This window comes from Haliotis rufescens, unplaced genomic scaffold (genome assembly GCF_023055435.1).
Source record: "Haliotis rufescens isolate VD_foot unplaced genomic scaffold, xgHalRufe1.0.p SCAF_83, whole genome shotgun sequence".
Taxonomy (NCBI): domain Eukaryota; kingdom Metazoa; phylum Mollusca; class Gastropoda; order Lepetellida; family Haliotidae; genus Haliotis; species Haliotis rufescens.
In genome coordinates this window covers 312,152-324,790 of record NW_025964376.1, presented here as the reverse complement: position 1 = coordinate 324,790, position 12,639 = coordinate 312,152, and positions in this window count along the sequence as shown.

Below are 12,639 nucleotides of genomic sequence, written 5' to 3'. Positions count from 1 at the left end.
TTTACTCTCGCCAGCAAACGGATTGGACGTGAACAACATGAAAAAAGCATCAGAGATTAGACTTGACCCTAGAGATATATTTAGGAAGACTACGTTGAGAAAATCACAACAGAGAAAGAAACCACAAGCAGCCAAGAAGTCGACGCTGAAGACAAAGAAGAGACAGGTAACACCTAAAATGAAAACGATGACAACCAAACAGGGATCGAAGACAACACCCCAACCCGTGATAATACAACATGTGTCGGAGGTGAAGGCTGTGGTGGAACGGGCACTTGTTGCCTTGAAGCGTCAACAAAGTCAAGGGTATAAAAGAAAGCTTCATACCCTCTAATCGCACACCGTATTGGATCACCATGGGGGTTGCCACCTGTCCGGACTGTCAAAAATTGTTTTCAAGGAGAGATGTCATGTTACGACACAGGAGAAATAAACATAGCATACCGCCGCCGTAACAAGCCCACCCGCCGCCGCAAGTCCACCGACCATTACAAGCCCACCCGCTAACGCCGCCGCCGCCGCAAGCCCATCCGCTACCGCCGCCGCCGCCGCCGCCGCAAATCCACCCGCCATTACAAGCCCACCCGCTAACGCCGCCGCCGCCGCAAGCCCATCCGCTACCGCCGCCGCAAATCCACCCGCCATAACAAGCCCATCAGCCGCCGCCGCCGCAAATCCACCCGCCATTACAAGCCCACCCGCTACCCCCGCCGCCGCCGCAAGCCCATCCGCTACCGCCGCCGCCGCAAATCCACCCGCCATTACAAGCCCATCCACTACCGCCGCCGCCGCAAATCCACCCGCCATTACAAGCCCATCCGCTACCGCCGCCGCCGCAAATCCACCCGCCATTACAAGCCCACCCGCTAACGCCGCCGCCGCCGCAAGCCCATCCGCTACCGCCGCCGCCGCCGCAAATCCACCCGCCATTACAAGCCCATCCGCCGCCGCCGCCGCAAATCCACCCGCCATTACAAGCCCACCCGCTACCCCCGCCGCCGCCGCAAGCCCATCCGCTTCCGCCGCCGCAAATCCACCCGCCATTACAAGCTCATCCACTACCGCCGCCGCCGCAAATCCACCCGCCATTACAAGCCCATCCGCTACCGCCGCCGCCGCAAATCCACCAGCCATTACAAGCCCGCCCGCTAACGCCGCCGCCGCAAGCCCATCCGCTACCGCCGCCGCAAATCCACCCGCCATTACAAGCCCATCCGCTTCCGCCGCCGCAAATCCACCCGCCATTACAAGCTCATCCACTACCGCCGCCGCCGCAAATCCACCCGCCATTACAAGCCCATCCGCTACCGCCGCCGCCGCAAATCCACCAGCCATTACAAGCCCGCCCGCTAACGCCGCCGCCGCAAGCCCATCCGCTACCGCCGCCGCAAATCCACCCGCCATTACAAGCCCATCCGCCGCCGCCGCCGCAAATCCACCCGCCATTACAAGCCCACCCGCTACCCCCGCCGCCGCCGCAAGCCCATCCGCTTACGCCGCCGCCGCAAATCCACCCGCCATTAAAAGCCCATCCACTACCGCCGCCGCCGCAAATCCACCCGCTATTACAAGCCCATCCGCTACCGCCGCCGCCGCAAATCCACCCGCCATTACAAGCCCACCCGCTGCCGCCGCCGCCGCTGCAAGCCCATCCGCTACCGCCGCCGCCGCCGCCGCCGCAAATCCACCCGCCATTACAAGCCCATCCGCCGCCGCCGCCGCAAATCCACCCGCCATTACAAGCCCACCCGCTACCCCCGCCGCCGCCGCAAGCCCATCCGCTTCAACCGCCGCCGCAAATCCACCCGCCATTACAAGCCCATCCACTACTGCCGCCGCCGCAAATCCACCCGCCATTACAAGCCCATCCGCTACCGCCGCCGCCGCAAATCCACCAGCCATTACAAGCCCACCTGCTAACGCCGCCGCCGCCGCAAGCCCATCCGCTACCGCCGCCGCAAATCCACCCGCCATTACAAGCCCATCCGCCGCCGCCGCCGCAAATCCACCCGCCATTACAAGCCCACCCGCTACCCCCGCGCTCGCTGGAGCGTGCGATCTGGTTTGATGAATACAGGGTGTGTGTTGAAAGTACATCATACCACAAGACTGGGGCCGCCGCCGCAAGCCCATCCGCTTCCGCCGCAAATCCACCAGCCATTACAAGCCCACCCGCTAACGCCGCCGCCGCCGCAAGCCCATCCGCTACCGCCGCCGCAAATCCACCCGCCATTACAAGCCCATCCGCCGCCGCCGCCGCAAATCCACCCGCCATTACAAGCCCACCCGCTACCCCCGCGCTCGCTAGAGCGTGCGATCTGGTTTGATGAATACAGGGTGTGTGTTGAAAGTACATCATACCACAAGACTGGGGCCGCCGCCGCAAGCCCATCCGCTTCCGCCGCCGCCGTCGCCGCAAATCCACCCGCCATTACAAGCCCATCCACTACCGCCGCCGCCGCAAATCCACCCGCCATTACAAGCCCATCCGCTACCGCCGCCGCCGCAAATCCACCCGCCATAACAAGCCCACCCGCTGCCGCCGCCGCCGCTGCAAAGCCAACCCGCCGCCGCCGCTGGCCAGTGGACTTGCGGCGGCGGGTAGGCTTGTAACGGCGGGTTGGCTTTGCGGCGGCGGCCCCAGTCTTGTGGTATGATGTACTTTCAACACACACCCTGTATTCATCAAACCAGATCGCACGCTCTAGCGAGCGCGGGTTATTTGAAACGACGAGGCCATGTGAGTTGTCAAGCGCGCTCAATTCAAACTGGGCTGACGGGTACGGTGTGTCTATTTAGGGCAGCACGCTTTACATATAGCTCTATTCAATAACCTTTGCTTTTGTTTACTTATGAATTCTTTTCTGCCTTACAAACACACACCTTTCATTCCCCCTCACCTGTGACGTGCTGTTGATGCATGAGTCATCCTATCCGATCACGTGACTTGGATCAGCCAATCACCTTCCTTATTTTCCCTCAACCTCCCTCAACCAAAAAAGGTTTCTGCGGACTGAGACTATACTACTCACGTATGTGTCCATTAGAAAATTAGCTATGAGTAAACCCACCACGATTCAACAAGCATTCGTGTATTCGACGTGGCATGTTCCTTAACAACCGTTCGCTAGGCATTTGGGATAATGTCCTATTCTTCTTTATATAGGTTTCGTTCGTCTTGCGTGGTCGCGGGCTATTTGAAGTCGACGTAGATCATGTCCCACACGTGCCGAATTGAGGAGCGATCGGAGCTGTGTTGGCCATGGTCACGTGGTCAAGTGTATTCCGAATAAAGTGGTTATGTGCATCGTCGTCTTGGAAGACAAAATACCCATCAGCGTTGCGTGCAAAGGGCAGCCAGTATGTTGTCATTTCATAATGATAAATAAAGAAAACGGCTGTGCAGTAAGCAAAATTCACATTTTCAATATGGCTGCTATTGCAGCCATCTTTAAAATCGAATAAGAATTCGTTCGAGTTAGAATGAAGCTATTCAAAATGGATTATTGTATTCGGCACACAACAAACATTGCACATCAATGTAGAACATGTAGAACTGTCTCGGTAAAGGGCAACTCTTTTATGTGCATGGCTGCAGTTGCATATCAGGCGTCAACAATGATCAAGAATGGGGATCGGAATTCTGTGGGCCCTTTCCATATTTAAAACATTCATGTACGAGTTTCATATTTAAAGGCCTTATATTTTCTGAGGAGATACTGAATGTTTCTAAAACGACTTACATAGTGACAGATGGATAAGATCCCACGACACAAGCTAACTTTCAGTAAGGCAAGCCAACCACTGACACTATTAGGTTATGGGTACGGTGGGAATTGAACCACTGACACGAATTCAGGTGTCAACTTTCAATTTTTTGTTAGTTGTTTAACGCCGCACTCAGCAATATTCCAGCTATATGGCGGCAGTCTGTAAATACTCGAGTCTGAACCAGACAATCCAGTGATTTACACCATGGCCATTGATCCACGCAATTGGGATGCGATGACATGCATCAACCAAGTCAGTGAGCCTGACCACACGATCCGGTTAGTCGCCTCTCTCAATAAGCATAGTCGCTTTTTACAACAAGCATGGGTTGCTGAAGACCTATTCTATCCCGGACGCCTGTTTCATCCATATTATGTACATTGGTCTACTGGTTACTACCCATATGTTTACAGATGTTACCAGACAACCAGGCCATGAAATAAAAGTAATAATGTGTATGTTATAATGTGCAAATCCATCTGTTTGAAGCATGCTCAAAGTGCTACATTACTACCAGGTGAATGGATGAGCAACGATCAGTGTGCACTTAAAATTCATTCTCAGCTCCCTTGGGAGTACACAACCCAAGCTGTCGCAAGAAGTGCTAGGTTAACTGTCACATTAAAATATCATCCTACTGGGTACACGGCTGGGGGAACAGTACAGAGGCACCATCATCCATCCAACTTCTCACCCCAACGTTTCTCAAGTTTGCCTGATCTGTGGCCTTTGTGCTGTAGCTCACCTTTCAGTCAGACGAGTTCAAACTGAACTTTATCCAATCTTGTGACTGACAACATTCAACTGACACAACACATTTGATGAAATATCATATAGTTTTATTATCAAACAATCTCCTTTGAATCAAAAATGTGTACATACATTTGTAAAGCAATGTAAGCTAACAGTACAACTAACATTTGATTAGGTCTTCACACATCAATCAATATTTTGTCATATTACAATTTTGTCCATTTGTCAAAAAAACACAAAAAAAAACACTGCAGCTCACCTGCTTATTTATTTTAACATCTGATATTTTACAGCTGAACAAGAAAAAGTAACTGAAGTTCTTATTAACATCAATATTCCCTCATCAACTGTAGACAATATTGGATGTCAACTAATAACAAACACCCATTTCTGAAAAATATTTTTCAAAATAATACCTTCATTGCTTAAAAACATGCTATGAACATCTGGAAATTCTTACCACATGCAAACATTGATATTTTCTGAAAAACACTAGCCATATTTATTGTGTGTAGGAACGTGTTCAGCAGAAGAAGTTGGATTAATGCTCTGGATGTGTGGAGAATCTCAAACAGTATGTCTAATGGCTACTGAGAAGAGATGGGTGAGAAGGCTGTTTTCCACACAACTGCTGTTCCAACTGATGTTGCAGCCAGGTTATGTGAAAATGATCTCCATAAGTAAATTCTGAAAAGAGCTATTATGTTCAGTGCCAAGGCAAGAACAGACATGGTCTTGCAACACAGATCACACTGACGTTATCATGGTGAGCTAAAACTGCGTAAATAACAGGTAAGATTTCTCACCACAAATACCATCATCTGTTTGTTGAGACCGTAACAACGCTGTGTCATGGGACATATAAGAATATAAGAATATATTCTGATTACAAAATAACATACATCATCCAGTATTCTTGACAGCTGACAACAATGGAATAACAAGTTTGTTTACTATTAGCCAGGACTTTTGTGTACAAATGCAGTATCACAAAATGGCACAATTAGAACATTAATCTTTTTAAAAAATGTCATGGAATCTTACTAAACAAACAAAATATGTATGCTATTTCTAAACACTGCTGAACATTAATGTTGTTTCTATACTACTCAAAAGAAGTTAAGGACCACCCAATTTTTTTATCTGTCAAATAAATTGTAAAACATTCTATTTCGCTGCAAGATCTTTGAGTATTGACCAAGAAATAGACAAAACCCGAGAATTGGTCTGGCGTAAAGCATCCAACAAACAACTTCATGTCATCACACTGGTCTTACTGAACCAAATCCAAGAAATGATGAACTCTCGTACTTAACTTTAAATGTGTTATGGTGATGTTTTTTGGTGGAATTCGTGCATGTTGTAGCAAGTGAGTGAGTTTGTTTAAAGGCACCTATTCCAGCTAATATCATGGCTTGTACTATTGTTTGTTTGTTGTTTACTGCCACACTCAGCAATACTCCTGCTATATGACGGAGGTCTGTAAATAATAGAGTCTGGACCAGACAATCCAGTGATTGACTTCATGAACATCGGTCCACGCAATTGGGATACGATGACATGCATCAACCAAGTCAGCGAGCCTGACAACCCGATTTCGTAAGTTGCCTCTTACGACAAGCATAGTCGCCTTTTACGGCAAGCATGGGTTGCTGAAGACCTATTCTACCCCAGATCTCAGGTACATCAAGAATGGGTTGCACAATATTGTATTAACATTTTATGTGGGGAGTATTTTATTTTTCATTTCACAGGCCCACCGCCCCTACAGAATAAGCAGCTGGGGAAAAAACAACTAGTTATATAGACCCTCTTAGACAATATTAAATGTTTTCATAAATATCATGTCTACATCAGTATCAGTGATTCAAGAGGCCAGCTGCAGTTTTAACTCCATGGCAGAATTATTTTCATATAAATAAATACATGATTGACAGAGCCATTTATTTTTATTTTTATTTTTATTTCGACAGGCCTGCTGTGGAAAAGGTGGGAATGACTCTGTGAAACATAAAATTAAGAAAGTGTTGTGAGTTGGGTTGCCAAACAGTATTCCAGTCATATCACGGCATGCCAGCTTGACGTGGAGGAAAGCCTGAAGTGATGCAGGTCTCAGATGTTTACCACTTTGGTGAAACCCACGAGCAGGGGGAACAGTGCTGACAAACCTAGAAACATACTCGGGGTGAACTGGGATTCAAACCCATGTTCATAGACTTCTGGAGTGCCCGAGAGTTTCAACTCTGCACAGCAAATTGTGGAACCTCAGACGTCTTAGAGTTGTTAGATGACTGGGTCACCTGTTACAACAGTTGGATTAATGCTATTGACTGATGGGGAATCTCGAGCCTTTCACAAAGACGGGGGGCACGGGGGGCCCAGTCGTCTTACGCCATAATTCGCTGTGCAGAGTTACATCCCTTGGGCACGCCAGGAACCTATGATAGTGGGTTCGAATCCCGTTTCGTCCCGATTATGTTTCTAGGTTTGTCAGCACCATCGTGCTCGTGGGTTTCACTGATGTGGTAAATATCTGAGACCTGCATCACTTCGGGCTTTCCTCCCACATTAAGCTGACAAGTCGTGATATAACTAGAATACTGTTAAAAGCGGCGTTAAACACAACTCACTCACTCACAAAGACATGTACTGGCAGAAAGACAAGTGAATCAGGACCAATGTCACCAAGGACCTAAATAACAAAATAATATAAATTATTTATGTTCGAAATGTCACATACAGTACATAAATGAATAAAAATGTGGCTCTGCTCAATATGCTGCAATTCTAGAGATTGTATATATAAATATTTTAGTTCTTTGTAACCAATATGTCTTCACAAACATATTGATTTGGTTTCACGATCCAAGGAGTGATCGCATGTCTGAAATTAATAATAAACTATGCTACACAAATGTTGAAAATATACTGAAATATCTCATAATGTGAAACAGTCTACGTGCAGCTACACCTGGAACTAATATCTTATTTAAACTGACACGAAGCCTCAAATTCATGTCAATATCAAATACTATTCACGTGACAACATCTTCCAACAACACATTCACCGCCAACTGGACATTCAGAATATCCCAATTGAAGTTTGAGTAGTGTATCACTTGCGTCTTGTTTATCAATCAATAAATAATAAACACAGGATAATCACAAGGGTGTGATAATAACAAAACAAGGTAATTCCCTGACGAAAATCTTGAACACATTTCACAGGAATACTAAATAATGCTGACATACTATTCTGTTCGGTAAAGAAATGGATATAAAAACAACAACATTCATCTGTTTTATTCAAGTTACCAAGACTAATTAAATATGTACAGTAGAAAGATCAATGTTACCATGGTTACTAAGGGACTGATCAATTAGTTCTCTGGAAGAGATTATTATTAAAAAACTCCCATCTTCCCAATCCCTCAATATTAACTGATCAGCCCCGGAATAAATGCATTGCTAAATATGCTAAACAACATTTCAATAAGTATACATTATAAACATGATCAAATAATAACATTTCAATGTATTTGTTTGAGTTTAAGTTGGGTTGAAATGATTTAAGGTGCTGGTGTTATTCTATGTTCTGGTTAAAGAAACAAGCATAGCCCAACATTGATTTGATTCAGTACAAAAACAGTTGAGGCGTTCAATGTTTCTAGAGGATACAGACATATGGCAGAAACTATGTGACAACAAACAAAGAAATTATTAACATGGTAGCAGTCTTACTAAAGCCATACACAACTATTGATTTACTTTTCAAAATCTCAATCTTTTAAACATGACCCAGTCTTGCATAAAGTGTCCTTCCTTGATGTCAATCGATATAAGACCTATGGATAATATCTCCACCAAAGAAAAACTTGCAAGTGGAAATCCACACATGACAATCCATATTTGCTATTAAGTGCCCTGCTTGAATAAATGCCACATGATCAACTTTAAGAGCAGTCTAAAAGAAATCTTTATAAGCGCCCTACCATGACCTAATATGTACATGATGATCCATATTTTCTTGTGCAAGTCAAAACAGCAAGTCTAGTTCCCTCTGTCAGTTTCAAAGCACCCAATGCACTTATAACAGCAAATACTGTAACTAATATTCCATCAGCTGTCTTAATAACATTTGCCAAGAGAAAATATCAAAATCATCACCTTTGAAAACAACAAACATCATGTTAGAAGAAAACAAATAATATTCTCTACTTTCCTTGCTTTTGGGAATAAGATCTGAAAAACAATTATTAAATTTGTTGTTGCCGAGCCTGAACAAAATGTGCTTGTGTAAACAAGCTGTGACCAGGCTTGACATGGTCCCCAGTGAGAAACTGTGCCTAGTGTCAGAGTACAGTGTTTATTGGGAGCCTCATGTGTGTGCAGTGCAGTGTCCGGAATAACTGCCTGCCTGCCTGCCTGCCTGCCTGCCTGCCCGTGGCTGGTAACTTTTCTGTCGGGCTGCTTGAAATTTTCCTCCACCTGCCTGACTGTCTAGCAGATAATTTTGAGACTACTTACGTATTCAGTTTTGTCATAACTCCTTGTAGATTCTCAAGTAATTCTTTGTATAATTTCAACTAAATGAAGACACAATTTGTCCATTTTTTGTTATTGCGATTTTTCAATATTCCTAATGTCCGAATGTGGGCAGGTAACTATGAAGATGGGCCGGCAACACATATGGGTCACCTGGTCTACTGACTTGTTGGGTTATTATTTCCAGCACTGGTGGAGTGACACTTAAATCAAACAGATTCACTTCACATGACATGATGATAAAAAAATACATATTTTGGGGGGCAGTAATGACAGGAATTTATGCATCAAACTGTCATGTGACTTTTCCCCCTTAAAATTACAAAAGGTTTTCACATGACTTTTGAGCTGTTACCATGGTTACTCTGGCATAACGAGAAAAATATTATATCATAGTTTTCCGTATAGTTGCACCCTAATCCCATCTATGTCGGCATGACATAACTGGGAAATAGTTCAAAAGTATCACACAAATAACACCGCCCTGCTTGGTCAATGTATCAGTCACGCCTAAACACAAGCAATTATTCATCCTCTCTGCAGGGAGAGGTTTTTTTTTTCTGAAAAATATATCAACAAGTATCTAAACATTCAAAAGAGTGCTATTTCTCAGGCACCATGAAACAATTTTTTCTTTCCGTAATATCACTGTGTGTCAGCTTAAAAAATATTCAAGCCCTTGTTTACTGAAAATCTAATTATAGATGCCTCTCATAGTAGGAACAAAATAATGTGCCCTTTTTTCGTGTCCAAAAAGTACTGTTATATTTATATATTTGAAAATAATTAAAAATCAGCACCTGTTTGTTTGAAAATTCAACTGAGCTCCTAAATATTAAAAAAAAGCCAGTCCCCACTCCCAACCACCTCCTTGAAAATCAAATGGTTGCTCTCTAATCAGCTGGTAATGTGAGGAAAACCTGAACGTCTCAATATTGAACACTTTGGTATGGTGCAGACAAACTAAGAACAATAAGTAGGTTGAATCTTGGATTTTAATCATAGTATTCTGGTACACATAAGGGACACAACTCTGCACAGCAATTCCAGTGTCTTAGCAGGGATTTATCTGCACCTGCTCAGAGGCCAATATCCAATATCCGTATTGTCAGAAAAAGTTTTATTTGAATTAAATATTTCCCAATTCCTCTGAATTAATGTATATAAGAACATGATGAACATTCCAATTTTGAACAAAGTAAAGAGGGCATTTATTCTGGTCTTCCATACCATCCCTGCTCAGATGACAGAGCGGCCCATGCGGCCATGTTTGTCAGTGTATCAGTGGATGAGAGTAGACCCTCCACCATATGTCCAGCGCTCAACACGACTGCCTATCCTCATGCGCATTTACAAATTTAGTTTTGACATCTGAAAATATATCACAACATACACTTCACCTCAGCTGAATTAGCACCATCTTTGAACAAACAAATGACCACAGTAACATGAAAAGGTTACCATGGTAACAGGAGAATGGTGCACCATCAGAATATGATCACTTATCATTTGAAATGAAGGATTCTTTTTGGGTTGTGGCCAACACATGTTTATCTTGATTGCAATCTCATGATTCGACAATTTCTTGATTGACATGTTCAAGGCACACACACATATTCTTGTATTTACATAGTGTAATATTGCAAGCAATGATTGTGTACTAACATAAATAATACACATGAGAAGGATGAAAATATTAGCTTCCGAAAAATACAAAACAAATGAACATGTCATAGCAATATTTGTAAGTATTTGATTTCCCTTATTGATGTTATTATTTGTTGTTATAGCTAAAATGGATAGAATTATCACTAAACCGCCCACATGTTATCAGAAATGAGCCGGCCACTGTAACTTGATAATGCCCTCATATTGCTTGACGACAGGCCATTATCACACCCGTTGTTAGGTGACGTCATAGGATAGGGATAGGCGACGTCACGTTCAATAGTGACGTCATCAGGTTTGTTCTATGACGTCTCCATATTTGTAAAAGTGGGTCAGTGACATTTTTGTTGATTACAGTAAATATTTCAAAACCAATATTGTTGTTTCTTTTTATTTGATAACAAATTCCATCCATTTTAGCTTTAATAATGGTAATGCTATTTTTCAGGGCATTATCATTTGCAGCAGCCCTCGGTCTTTTCAACTGGCCTCCTTCGTCGGGCAGTTAATGGAAGACCTCAGGCTCCTGCAAATGATAATGCCCTGAAAAATAGCGTTACCTTATAGTAATTCATGTATGTCAAATGGCTGAGTGAAAGAGGTTAATTGCTGCTTTTGTGTTTCTGCTATTGCAGTCGGTAGGTCGCGTAGCCTAGTGGTCAAAGCGTTCGCTCGTCACGCCGAAGACCCAGGTTTGACTCCTGACATGGGTACAATGTGTGAAGACCATTTCTGGTGTCCCCCGCCGTGATATTGCTGGAATATTGCTAAAAGAGGCGTGAAACCATACCCACTCACTCACTCATTAATGCACAATCTGTCAGCTTAATGTGGGAGTATTTAGGTTATTTTACAGTGGGTCAGTTTGATGTTGGAGTATCTAGGTTATTTAACAGTGGGTCAGTTTGATGTGGGAGTATCTAGGTCACTTTACAGTGGGTCAGCTTGATGTGGGAGTATCTAGGTTACTTTACAGTGGGTCAGTTTGATGTGGGAGTATCTAGGTTACGTTACAGTGGGTCAGCTTGATGTGGGAGTATCTAGGTTATTTTACAGTGGGTCAGCTTGATGTGGGAGTATCTAGGTTACGTTACAGTGGGTCAGCTTGATGTGGGAGTATCTAGGTTATTTTACAGTGGGTCAGCTTGATGTGGGAGTATCTAGATTACTTTACAGTGGGTCAGCTTGATGTGGGAGTACCTAGGTTATTTTACAGTGGGTCAGCTTGATGTGGGAGTATCTAGATTACTTTACAGTGGGTCAGCTTGATGTGGGAGTACCTAGGTTATTTTACAGTGGGTCAGCTTGATGTGGGAGTACCTAGGTTACTTTACAGTGGGTCAGCTTGATGTGGGAGTACCTAGGTTATTTTACAGTGGGTCAGCTTGATGTGGGAGTATCTAGGTTATTTAACAGTGGGTCAGCTTGATAGTAAGTGGGAAAGCCTGTAGAAGTGGTGTTCCCACCCTTTACCACTTTGGGGGACCACGAGAATGAGCTGACACTTGTAGAATCATCATCAGGGCAATTCACAGGATTGTTGCATCACTAGGGGAAGCAGCTTTGCAGCATCAGAAATTGGCACTAGTCCTGTCATCCTTGCCAAACTGCCAAACACTTAAGGTATCATAAGGACAAGTAGATATTTTCCATGTTTAAGGGTTTTGCTATGTTATCATTGTGAGGACTAGTGGACTAAAACTGTTAGTTTCTACCGCTGCTCTGCACAATGAGATACGTGAGAAGACTGGACACAGCAATACTGACTACACTCAACCAAGTCTAGAAAATAACAATTGTAAATAAACATCAACATAGAAAAGTGTGTGACCATAATAAGCAGACATACCATTCCGTAACTTAGTAAATAGAAGTTGTGTATTTCATCAAAACACCCACCCA